This window comes from Phyllobates terribilis, unplaced genomic scaffold, assembly GCF_046119375.1.
Source record: "Phyllobates terribilis strain yellow unplaced genomic scaffold, ASM4611937v1 Scaffold_3__8_contigs__length_932513732, whole genome shotgun sequence".
Lineage (NCBI taxonomy): Eukaryota > Metazoa > Chordata > Amphibia > Anura > Dendrobatidae > Phyllobates > Phyllobates terribilis.
Window position 1 is genome coordinate 876,850,923 of NW_027362763.1, and position 13,120 is coordinate 876,864,042.

A 13,120-nucleotide genomic window follows, 5' to 3' on the forward strand; every position below is an offset into this window, starting at 1 on the left:
CGCCTCCGGAGCAGAGCTCATGCAGAGCCCCTGCTCCCTGCCACTTCTGCTCAGACTTCTCTGCACTGAACTAAGATGGTGCCCACCTTTTATACTCCCTTCTCAATGCACCCAGGAACTGCTTCCTCCCTGCTCCTGCACTGCAGGGTTCCCCTTCCTCAGTGTTCCCTCTCCCCACTCCAGCCAGGGACAGGGACTGTCGTGCCCATCTCAGGGGCATATTGGTCGCCCTGCCCCACGGCAATGTGGTGTAATGCATGCAGGTGTCGGGTCCTGATCCACACTCCATCGTTATCTGAGAGGGAGATATCACACCTCTGGGTGAGGTGCAATACGTCTGTAGCAACCGAGCCCTCGGTGCTACAGTTCCATTTATCTTCAGCCTAGGTGACGTATTGTGATACAGGGCCGTGATTTTGGCTATAAAAGGGTCCCCTAGACCCCTACCCCAAGCTTTTTAAGAGAATCATATATGGCGTGCCAGGAGACTCTATGGAATGCTTTCTCAGCATCCAACGAGAGTATCTACTTACAAATTTTTAACTGCATCTAGCCCAGGAAATACTTTGTGCCTAGTAGCAGTGTCTGCTAGTCAGCGGATTATCCCGGCTGTTAAGCAAGCTACACCACCTGTAGTTTGGACACTTAATTTTTTCAAAGGAAATGCTTCGGGACCACGGGATACTTAGTGAAGAGCATCAGGAGGCACCCCAAGGCATAGGGGCTGGGACTGGCACTAGGATGCCTTGCGGTGGACAGCCGAGCTCGATCCTTATAAAAGCTTTTTAACTGCAGCAGCTTTAGTGGATGCTACTGGAGCTGGAATTACGCGGCTGCTGGCATGAGACTTGCCCTCCAATAGATCCTTGTAAATGGATTTAAAGTGTATTCATTCAAATTAGAGGGACAATTTAAATTAAAAAGCTTAGAGCTGCCTCCACCACAGGGGGGCTCTCTCGACCCACCAGCGGACAGGCACCAGTATTGGGAGAGGGGGGCTGGCCGTCAGGGTTCACCGCGGCTCTGGCACAAACCCGGCGACACGGAGGTGGCACGGGCAGGAGCGGACTGGCCGTCTCGGCTTCTCACTTTTTGGATTTTAGAAGGGCATGACATGCCTATATCTGTGTCTCCCCCTCCTTTTACTCCTCCACCTCTTTTCTTTTCGCATGACTATATGTACTTGTCACTTTTCCATGTGTTAGTTGTGTCTTCTGAGCAGTTTGTCAGCTTTTGGACACCTTTGAAGGTGTTTTCTATGTGTTTCTATGTGTTTTTGTTTGCCTGCCATTGGTTTTAACGGTGTTCGAAGGTGTTCGACGAACAGTTCGACGAACAGTTCGGCGAACACACGGGTGTTCGACGAACCGAACCGAACTCGAACACTACGGGGGTGGCTCAACACTACTTAAAAGTCCATGGTGCCTATATTGCACTCCCCTTATGGCTATGGAGTGCTGTAAATAATTAGATCCACTCTACTCTAGTCTAAACATAAAGTGCAAGTGCATGAGAAAAACTTTTTTCTGTATTTAAGAAAGGTTAACTATACTTGTAAGTATAAGTGCATTGATACAGTTACCCAATATGTGAGGGACATAAACAGCACCTAGTCAAGTTATCAATGGAGAGCTATATGCATAAAATCATGTTGGTCATGGGCATTAACTGAAAAATCGTACTTACATGTGGACTATTGATAGCAGGATAAGTCTGTAGAGGTGTTTGAAGAAATCTACCCCGACTACGCCGTTTCGCCATATGGTTCTTCAATGGGGGCGTAAGTGTATGTACGCAGTGTCCCGTTTTATATATCCCTCTCACCAGCTGGATGTAATTATTCTAGGTAAGCCAGAGTGGTTACGGCGCATGCGTAATTACTTGGAAGTTCCGTATGTATAACGGTGACTTCCGACATCCTGCGTCTGACACGCATGCGGTGGAACGCATAGCGTGTCTACTGCGCAGGACCGGAAGTCCAACGGGTCCGTTCACATGCATGCGCACTCTCTTTTGTGGAATACCCATACAGAGGTAGCGGAGTTCGGAGGAGGCGTGCCAACCCCAAGGGGCGTATAGACAAAGCACAGTGAAAACTAGCCTGTCAGTGTTCTCCTAGACTACCCATATGATCATGATTACAGATGATAAAACCAAAAGGCGACAAGGAAGTGCACGAGTACTAGATGTAAGAATATGGAATGCTAGAAACTAGGATCCGTTTAGTTTTAATAATATTTACAAATGGTGAAAACCCAGAGAAGAGAGTAAAAGTGTATAAGTGCTATGTGTAGAACAATACAGTGTTGAGACTAAAGTGTATGTGGATTAATGACAGTGCTAAAAAGTGTAGGATAAGAAAAATAATAAATAAAATATAAAATTACATTAGTGTACAGTGACAAATAGTGTGTAAATAGTAAGGCTAAATTATTAAAGTGACACTACACATAAATAACAGATTAGAATGCAACAATAACCAAGGTGAAAAATTAATTATTGCTGACACCTTAATGGTGTAGCTAAAATTTTCTTTATAGTCCATAGTTAACATTCTTCTTATCTCCTTTCGCTTCCTTCCTTTCCAATCAGGTCATCAATTGCACAATCCGGATTCCACAACCATCCCCCTTCAGGACTCCCCTCCAGGCAGAAGAGTCCCCCCGAACACCTCTCACGACATCCCAGCGTCCAACAGTTTATCAGCAGGTAAGAACTAGATGAACAAAACCATAAATAAAATCACTTAAAAAACGGACTTTTAAAAGAAGTGCCCCACAGAATATAAGGGAAAATGAAATGCCACCAAAAGTGCAATTTGTTTACTACTACCGGGATAGATGTTTGTATTTTTAGAGTTAGGAGTAATACTATTTACAAAAACGGGGCTTACAGTGGATGCAGATAGTTCCCTCAATAAAACTATCCGATATCACAAGAAAGCGGAAAACCCAAACTGTTCATTTAAACCCTTGGGGGGATATTGTGCCAAGTCTATATATCCATTTGCTTTCAAGTTTTGCCAAGTGCAAAACAACAGTTCTAGTTATCTTGCCTACACAAGACTCTTTTAAACAGGTATATTTGAGTCTGAACAGTCAGCGAGACACTCAAAATGTTTTTATTTAGGCAAAAAGGCAAAAAAGTGGAAAATACATAGATTTGAACCGTGGAACTGCAAAATCACAGTTCTAGTTATCTGGACTACACCAGACTCTTTTAAACAGATATATTTGTGTCTGAACAGTCAGCGAGACACTCAAAATGTTTTTTTTTATGAAAAAAAGGCAAAAATGTGGATAATACAGAGATTTGAACCGTGGAATTGCAAATCCACAGTTCTAGTTATTTGACCTACACCAGACTCTTTTAAACAGATATATTTGTGTCTGAACAGTCAGCGAGACACTCAAAATGATTTTTTTATGCAAAAAGGTGGATTACACCCAGATTTGAACCTTGGAAGAGCAAAACTACAGTTCTAGTTATCTGGCCTACACCAGACTCTTTTAAACAGATATATTTGTGTCTGAACAGTCAGCGAGACACTCAAAATGTTTTTTTTTATGGAAAAAAGGCAAAAAACTGGATAATTCAGAGATTTGAACCGTGGAACTGCAAAACCACAGTTCTAGTTATCTGGTCTATACCAGACTCTTTTAAACAGATATATTTGTGTCTGAATAGTGAACGATTCACTCAAAATGTTTTTTTTTTATGCAAAAAGGTGGATTACACCCAGATTTGAACCGTGGAAGATGAAAACCACAGTTCTAGTTATCTTGCCTACACCAGAATCTTTTAAACAGATATATTTGTGTCTGAACAGTCAGCGAGACACTCAAAATATTTTTTCTATGGAAAAAAGGCAAAAAAGTGGATAATACAGTGATTTGAACCGTGGAACTGCAAAACCAACAGTTCTAGTTATCTGTATATATCAAAAGGTCAACAATTACACCTCCCAATAGTGTATTTATCACACAAAAGCTCGGGCTACATAGGCCCGGCTTGAAGGAAGATTAAGTACAAATTCATTAAAATCAATTATTTTTATTTTAAAAAGTTTTTGTTTAAAAAAATTTCCTTTAAAATAAAAAACAGGTGCCTTCAAATTTCAACAATACAAACCTCAATACTAGCTACAATTTCATGCCACAGTACATAGTATAGACATGCCTACAAGTCCATGGTGCCTATATTGCACTCCCCTTATGGCTATGGAGTGCTGTAAATAATTAGATCCACTCTACTCTAGTCTAAACATAAAGTGCAAGTGCATGAGAAAAACTTTTTTCTGTATTTAAGAAAGGTTAACTATACTTGTAAGTATAAGTGCATTGACACAGTTACCCAATATGCGAGGGACATAAACAGCACCTAGTCAAGTTATCAATGGAGAGCTATATGCATAAAATCATGTTGGTCATGGGCATTAACTGAAAAATCGTACTTACATGTGGACTATTGATAGCAGGATAAGTTTGTAGAGGTGTTTGAAGAAATCTACCCCGACTACGCCGTTTCGCCATATGGTTCTTCAATGGGGGCGTAAGTGTATGTACGCAGTGTCCCGTTTTATATATCCCTCTCACCAGCTGGATGTAATTATTCTAGGTAAGCCAGAGTGGTTACGGCGCATGCGTAATTACTTGGAAGTTCCGTATGTATAACGGTGACTTCCGACATCCTGCGTCTGACACGCATGCTGTGGAACGCATAGCGTGTCTACTGCGCAGGACCGGAAGTCCAACGGGTCTGTTCACATGCATGCGCACTCTCTGTTGTGGAATACCCATACAGAGGTAGCGGTGTTCGGAGGAGGCGTGCCAACTCCAAGGGGCGTATAGACAACGCACAGTGAAAACTAGCCTGTCAGTGTTCTCCCAGACTACCCATATGATCATGATTACAGATGATAAAACCAAAAGGCGACAAGGAAGTGCACGAGTACTAGATGTAAGAATATGGAATGCTAGAAACTAGGATCCGTTTAGTTTTAATAATATTTACAAATGGTGAAAACCCAGAGAAGAGAGTAAAAGTGTATAAGTGCTATGTGTAGAACAATACAGTGTTGAGACTAAAGTGTATGTGGATTAATGACAGTGCTAAAAAGTGTAGGATAAGAAAAATAATAAATAAAATATAAAATTACATTAGTGTACAGTGACAAATAGTGTGTAAATAGTAAGGCTAAATTATTAAAGTGACACTACAATAAATAACAGATTAGAATACAACAATAACCAACGTGAAAAATTAATTATTTCTGACACCTTAATGGTGTTACTCAAATTTTCTTTATAGTCCATAGTTAACATTCTTCTTATCTCCTTTCGCTTCCTTCCTTTCCAATCAGGTCATCAATTGCACAATCTGGATTCCACAACCATCCCCCTTCAGGACTCCCCTCCAGGCAGAAGAGTCCCCCCGAACACCTCTCACGACATCCCAGCGTCCAACAGTTTATCAGCAGGTAAGAACGAGATGAACAAAACCATAATTAAAATCACTTAAAAAACAGACTTTTAAAAGAAGTGCCCCACAGAATATAAGGGAAAATGAAATGCCACCAAAAGTGCAATTTGTTTACTACTACCGGGATAGATGTTTGTATTTTTAGAGTGAGGAGTAATACTATTTACAAAAACGGGGCTTACAGTGGATGCAGATAGTTCCCTCAATAAAACTATCCGATATCATAAGAAAGCGGAAAACCCAAACTGTTCATTTAAACCCTTGGGGGGATATTGTGCCAAGTCTATATATCCATTTGCTTTCAAGTTTTGCCAAGGCCTGACTCAAGTCTCCACTCCTTGTACCCATATCGATTTGGTCGATTCCTTTTATTATCAAACCCCTAGGGTCACTGTTGTGATGGAGTTTGAAGTGCCTAGGGAGAGTCCTCAACCCAGCCACTTCATCTGTTAAGATTGATTTTTCTATATCCAGCACATGTTCTCTTGTTCTTACCTTCAATTCACGGGTTGTTAGACCAATGTAAATTTTTTTGCAAGGGCATTGTGCTTGGTACATAATGCCTTTTGAATCACAGGAAAGACTTTTTCTGATTTCATACACTTTAGTGTTATTATAGTTGCTAAAATCCTTACGATTGGTCATATTTTTGCAGGCTTTAAGAAACCAAATTTGTTCTTATTAGTTATCTGTGAACATGGTGTTTTCTTGTAGTAGCTATGTACTAGAGAATCTTTTAAATTTCTAGATCGTCTAGCGACCAAAATGGGCCTCTCCGGTAAGATTTTTTTGTAATATGGGGTCAGTTAGCAGCACTCCCCAGTGTTTTCTCATAATTTCGGTAAGTTCTGGCCACTGAACATTGTAGTCAGATATGAATCTGACCAACCCTTGGTTACTGTTATTTCTTTCTTTTTTGCCATACAATAATTTTTGCCTGTCAGTGTTTAATGCCCTCCTATATCCGGCCTTTATATTCCTGTTGCTGTAACCCCGGTCTCTGAAGCGTCTCATCAAGTCTTGAGACTGTTGCTGAAATGATTCATTGTCAGAACATATTCTTTTCAGTCTCAAGAATTGACCAGTGGGGATTCCTCTGATCGTAGAAGGGAGGTGGGAAGAAGTACCATGCAAGAGCGTATTTGTAGCGGTTGTTTTCTTATATACATCCGTCATGATATGTCCACTGGACATGGCACAAATGCGCAGGTCCAAGAAATTGACCTCTCTCCCATGCTGGAAGGTAAGTTTAATGTTGAGATCATTTCTGTTTAGCTGCCCCATAAATCTCTCCAATTGCTCAGTGGTACCCTCCCAGATGAACCAGATGTCATCGATGAACCTTATCCACCCCTGTACGAGGTGGATGTCATCGATGTCATCGCCCTGGAAGAGGTATGTTTCCCACGCCCCCAAAAATAAATTTGCATACGAAGGGGCACAAGAGGCCCCCATCGCAGTCCCCTGTTTTTGTAGGTAGATTTTCTTATTAAAAATAAAGACATTATGCTCCAAGACAAATCTGAGTAGAGTTATAATTAAAGTGGCCATTGGTTGGTCTATATTACTTTCTTCCAAAAAAACAGACACTGCCTTTAGACCATCTTGGTGTCTGATTGACGAATATAGAGCCTCTACATCCGTAGTTACCATCACTGATTCAGCCTCCAATTGTACGGAATCTAACCTTTTCAGGGCTTCAGTTGAATCTTTTATATAGGATGGTAGGGTATGCACCAAGGGCTCTAGATAGAAATCTATGATGGTACACACACTTTCACATAGACTCCCATTACCTGAGATAATAGGTCTCCCAGGGGGGTCTAATTGGTCCTTATGCAATTTGGGCAATAGGTAGAAAGTGGATAGTCTGGGTCGTGTCCTTTTGACCAACTCAATCAATCTCTTTGGAATTAAATTATCATCAAATGCTTTTTCTAAAATCACAATTAACTGGGACTGAAACTGGGTTAATGGATTATATGTCATTTTTTTATAACAACCCGGGAAGTCCAAAATCTTAGTAGCTTGTTTTTCATAAAGATCATGTGGCCAAATAACCAGGTTACCACCTTTATCGGCCGGTTTTATAACCACATTGGGCAGTTTTTTCAAATTCTCTAGGGCCATCCTCTCATCTTTGTTCAAATTTAATCTATTCCTAGGACTATGGGGGAGTGATTCAATTTCTGCAGTTACCATTTTTGTAAAAATATCTACCGCTGAGCATGTAGATAATGCAGGGAACGTTTTAGACTTTTTTATCAAATGTGTAGGGAACCTACCTCCATCACTCTGTTCATTCTCTGCCTCTAGGTCCTCAAGATCCTTTAAGGCCCTTTTTTCCAACTCAGTGGGGAAAAGTAAATCCAAGTCTGGTCTAAAGTGAAGATTTTGCAGGATAATTTTTCTGGCAAAAAGATGCAAGTCCTTCACCACCGTGAACTGATCTAAGTGGGAGGATGGGGAAAATGTTAAACCCTTTTCTAAAACTTTCACCTGTGTCTCTGTTAATGTAAGATTTGATAAATTAACTACCTTCAAGCGATCATTTTGTTTCTTACGGGTTTCTTCGTGAATATTTCAGGATATCTCTTTTGTTGCAGCCTCGTATTAGGTCTAGCGTATTCATTAGTTTCCTCAGTTTCACTACATGAGGTACTAGTTTCAGAACATGATGGTTCACAATTTGAGGACGTCAGTGGATTCAAGGCATTTTGATTCTTCCTCTTTGGCAACTGCCATTTAAAGATCCTATTATTTTCATAATCCTGTACATCTGGTATATACTTTTTATGTTTCACTTTACTAATATCAACCTCCCATTTATCAATATCATTCTCAATAGCTTTGAGATAAATCTCGAGCCACTCAGAGTTAATCTCTTTTTGTAAATTCCTGTGTAAATCTCCAATTTTTTTATCAATTAAATTAAGAGATGAGGTATTTTCTCAATGATTATTTTTAAGAATTCCATAGAGCAGTTGGTGGCGGCATTCTTCCACCTATTAATTAGTAGAGATGAGCGTTGTTCGACTCGAACTGTTCGCCAATCTCAAATTCGAGCTGTTTTGGGCGGTGTTCGAGCCGTTCGGCGAACACGAACGATTTGAGAAAAATTCGGCTGTTCGAGGTTATGTTCGATAATTGTTCGTGCACCAAAATCATAACTGGATTTTTTCTCAGTAATGATGAAAATTAATGTTAATACGCAGTTTGAGTGTACAGCGGGGTGGGGGGAGGGGCAGGGGATGGATCTCTGCAGGAATAATGAAGATCTCCATTTTTTTTTCTCTTTCCCGCATTTACAGTGGGGAGGTGCAATCTGTCAGCCTATCAGCAGCGCACACACGGAGCGAAGTGATTTTTTTCACACAAGCAAGGGCATGTGTCATTGGCAGTGTATGTCACATGTCCTTGCCCTAAAAGACCCAGCCATTTTCCCCGTCGCCACCATTTTCTCACTGCTGCAGCTGCGTGTTAGACGGCACCGCTGTTGCTGTGTGCACTATACCTTGTTAATTTCAAGCCAATTTTCGCACAAATCTACAGATAGCTTGGGAGTAGGGAATAGTTGTGATTGCAGTCCTTTTAAGGACTAGGTTACAGCATTTCCTACGACTTTTATCAGGCAGGTCTGTGCTCTTAAATAGATAGATTGTGGGAGTAAAGACTAATTGTAATTGCAGTCCTTTTCAGGACTAGGTTACATCAGTTCCTATCAGTTTTTGCCAGGCAGGTCTGTGCCAGTGCTGTGCAAGTTTTTTTCACAGCATTTGGCTGAATCTAGCAAAGCTAATCCTTTTTGGCCTATTGCAGAGTGTGTTAGTCAGTGGAGTAGCCTATCTGTGTTGCAAGATATACCACCTGTGTATAGAATACCAATTTTTTTACTGCACCTAGTGAAGTAAAATCTTTTGGGCATAGCATCATTCTATTAGTCCATCTATACTGACCTCCATCAGGTTGCAAATTGAATATAATTTATATCTGCATCTAGCTCTGAAAAAATATTTGGGCTTCTAGCTGTGTGTGGGACTTGTTCTATTAGTCCATCTATACTGACCTCCATCAGGTTGCAAACTGAATATAATTTTTTTCTGCATCTAGCTCTGAAAAAATATTTGGCCTTCTAGCAGTGTGTGGGACTTGTTCTATTAGTCCATCTATACTGACCTCCATCACGCTGCAAATTCAAAATAATTTTTTGTCTGCATCTAGCTCTGAAAAAATACTTGGCCTTCTAGCAGTGTGTGGGACTTGTTCTATTAGTCCATCTATACTGACCTCCATCAGGTTGCAAATTAAAAATAATTTTTATCTGCATCTACCTCTGAAAAAATATTTGGGCTTCTAGCTGTGTGTGGGACTTGTTCTATTAGTCCATCTATACTGACCTCCATCAGGTTGCAAACTGAATATAATTTTTTTCTGCATCTAGCTCTGAAAAAATATTTGGCCTTCTAGCAGTGTGTGGGACTTTCTCTATTAGTCCATCTATACTGACCTCCATCAGGTTGCAAATTAAAAATAATTTTTATCTGCATCTAGCTCTGAAAAAATATTTGGCCTTCTAGCAGTGTGTGGGACTTTCTCTATTAGTCCATCTATACTGACCTCCATCAGGTTGCAAATTAAAAATAATTTTTTGTCTGCATCTAGCTCTGAAAAAATATTTGGCCTTCTAGCAGTGTGTGGGACTTTCTCTATTAGTCCATCTATACTGACCTCCATCAGGCTGCAAATTAAAAATAATTTTTATCTGCTTCTACCTCTGAAAAAATATTTGGCCTTCTAGCTGTGTGTGGGACTTGTTCTATTAGTCCATCTATACTGACCTCCATCAGTTTGCAAACTGAATATAATTTTTTTCTGCATCTAGCTCTGAAAAAATATTAGGCCTTCTAGCAGTGTGTGGGACTTTCTCTATTAGTCCATCTATACTGACCTCCATCAGGTTGCAAATTAAAAATAATTTATATCTGCATCTAGCTCTGAAAAAATATTTGGCCTTCTAGCAGTGTGTGGGACTTTCTCTATTAGTCCATCTATACTGACCTCCATCAGGTTGCAAATTAAAAATAATTTTTTGTCTGCATCTAGCTCTGAAAAAATATTTGGCCTTCTAGCAGTGTGTGGGACTTTCTCTATTAGTCCATCTATACTGACCTCCATCAGGTTGCAAATTAAAAATAATTTTTTGTCTGCATCTAGCTCTGAAAAAATATTTGGCCTTCTAGCAGTGTGTGGGACTTTCTCTATTAGTCCATCTATACTGACCTCCATCAGGTTGCAAACTAAATATATTTTTTTTCTGCATCTACCTCTGAAAAAATATTGGGCTTCTAGCTGTGTGTGGGACTTGTTCTATTAATCCATCTATACAGACCTCCATTAGGTTGCAAACTGAATATAATTTTTTTCTGCATCTACCTCTGAAAAAATATTTGGGCTTCTAGCTATGTGTGGGACTTGTTCTATTAGTCCATCTATACTGACCTCCATCAGGTTGCAAACTAAAAATAATTTTTTTCTGCATCTAGCTCTGAAAAAATATTTGGCCTTCTAGCAGTGTGTGTGACTTTCTCTATTAGTCCATCTATACTGACCTCCATCAGGTTGCAAATTAAAAATAATTTTTATCTGCATCTAGCTCTGAAAAAATATTTGGCCTTCTAGCAGTGTGTGGGACTTTCTCTATTAGTCCATCTATACTGACCTCCATCAGGTTGCAAATTCAAAATAATTTTTTGTCTGCATCTAGCTCTGGAAAAATATTTGGCCTTCTAGCAGTGTGTGGGACTTTCTCTATTAGTCCATCTATACTGACCTCCATCAGGCTGCAAATTAAAAATAATTTTTATCTGCATCTACCTCTGAAAAAATATTTGGCCTTCTAGCTGTGTGTGGGACTTGTTCTATTAGTCCATCTATACTGACATCCATCAGGATGCAAACTGAATATAATTTTTTTCTGCATCTAGCTCTGAAAAAATATTTGGCCTTCTAGCAGTGTGTGGGACTTCTATTAGTCCATCTATACTGACCTCCATCAGGTTGCAAATTAAAAATAATTTTTTGTCTGCATCTAGCTCTGAAAAAATATTTGGCCTTCTAGCAGTGTGTGGGACTTTCTCTATTAGTCCATCTATACTGACCTCCATCAGGTTGCAAACTGAATATATATTTTTTCTGCATCTACCTGTGAAAAAATATTTGGGCTTCTAGCTGTGTGTAGGACTTGTTCTATTAGTCCATCTATACTGACCTCCATCAGGTTGAAACTGAATACAATTTTTTTCTGCATCTACCTCTGAAAAAATATTTGGGCTTCTAGCTGTGTGTGGGACTTGTTCTATTAGTGCATCTATACTGACCTCCATCAGGTTGCAAATTGAATATAATTTTTTTCTGCATCTAACCCAGCCAATAGTTTTGACCTAATACCACAGTTTGGCCACTCAGCGCTGATCGGTTCCCATCCATTGTTTTTTTGTGCAAACAACTCCAGAGTTGTGAATTAGTTAACCACCAAAATGAATGGAAAAAGGCCTGCCGCTGGTGGAAAGGGGAATAGGCGTGTTGGGAAGGGGAAAAAAGGTTGTGTCCGTGGGGTAGGTGTTAAAGCAACAGTAACATCTGCAGAAGAAAGATCATCTTCCAGCCAAACTAAAATGTCTACTTCTTTTAGCGGACAATGTGATAAGATCCCTTTCTTACGGCCACGCCAATCGCTACAAATTCCACATGAGGCACAAAAACAGCAGGTGCTTCAACGGATATCAAGTGCTCCTTTAAGTGGGCTCTCCTCCACATCAACTTCAACATCACAAATACTCCAGTCCTCAAAGGTGTCACCCCAATCGCACTTGCTTCCTCACAGCTCCCAAATCTCCAGCTGCCCGTCTGAGTATGAGGTAGAACAGATGGTTGAGTCTGCAGAGCTGTTTACTCATACTATAGCCTGGGAATCAGAGGTCGACTCCAGCGCTTCTGTGAATCCAGACGAGGAAATGATCTGCACTGATGCCCAGAATCTTTATGAGTCGGATCCAGGACCAGACGCAGAAGGTTCTGACCATAATGTAGACCCTCATTCCCAAACTGTAACTCCTGTTGGTGGAGACAATGAGGAAGATGATGATGAGACTCAAATACCTGATTGGAGCGACAACTTTAGTTTTTTGTCAGGGCAGGAACAGGTTGGCTCTGAGGACGACGGGTGTGATAACGCACAGGGTGATGATGATGAGATTGGAGATCCCACTTACTGTCAACCCACAGTCAGCCAAGAGATGAGGTCAGCAGAGGAGGTGGAGGAAGATGCTAGTGACGACGAGGTCAGGTTGCGCCTTCCTGGACAGAGACGTAGTACTGGAAGCACGTCAACAACTGCATCCTCAAACACAACTCTGCCTCTCACCACAAGTCGTGGTGGCTCTTCAGGTCGCATGGGTGCTAAGCCTTGCATAGCCTGGGCATTTTTTCAGATCGATAAAGATGACCCAACTCGTGTTATCTGTAACATTTGTCAGCAAAAGCTAAGTAGAGGCCAAAAAATACATAGTTTGAGTACTTCATGCATGAACCGGCACATGGATATGAAGCATAAGTTGCAGTGGGAAGCTCAGTGTGCTAC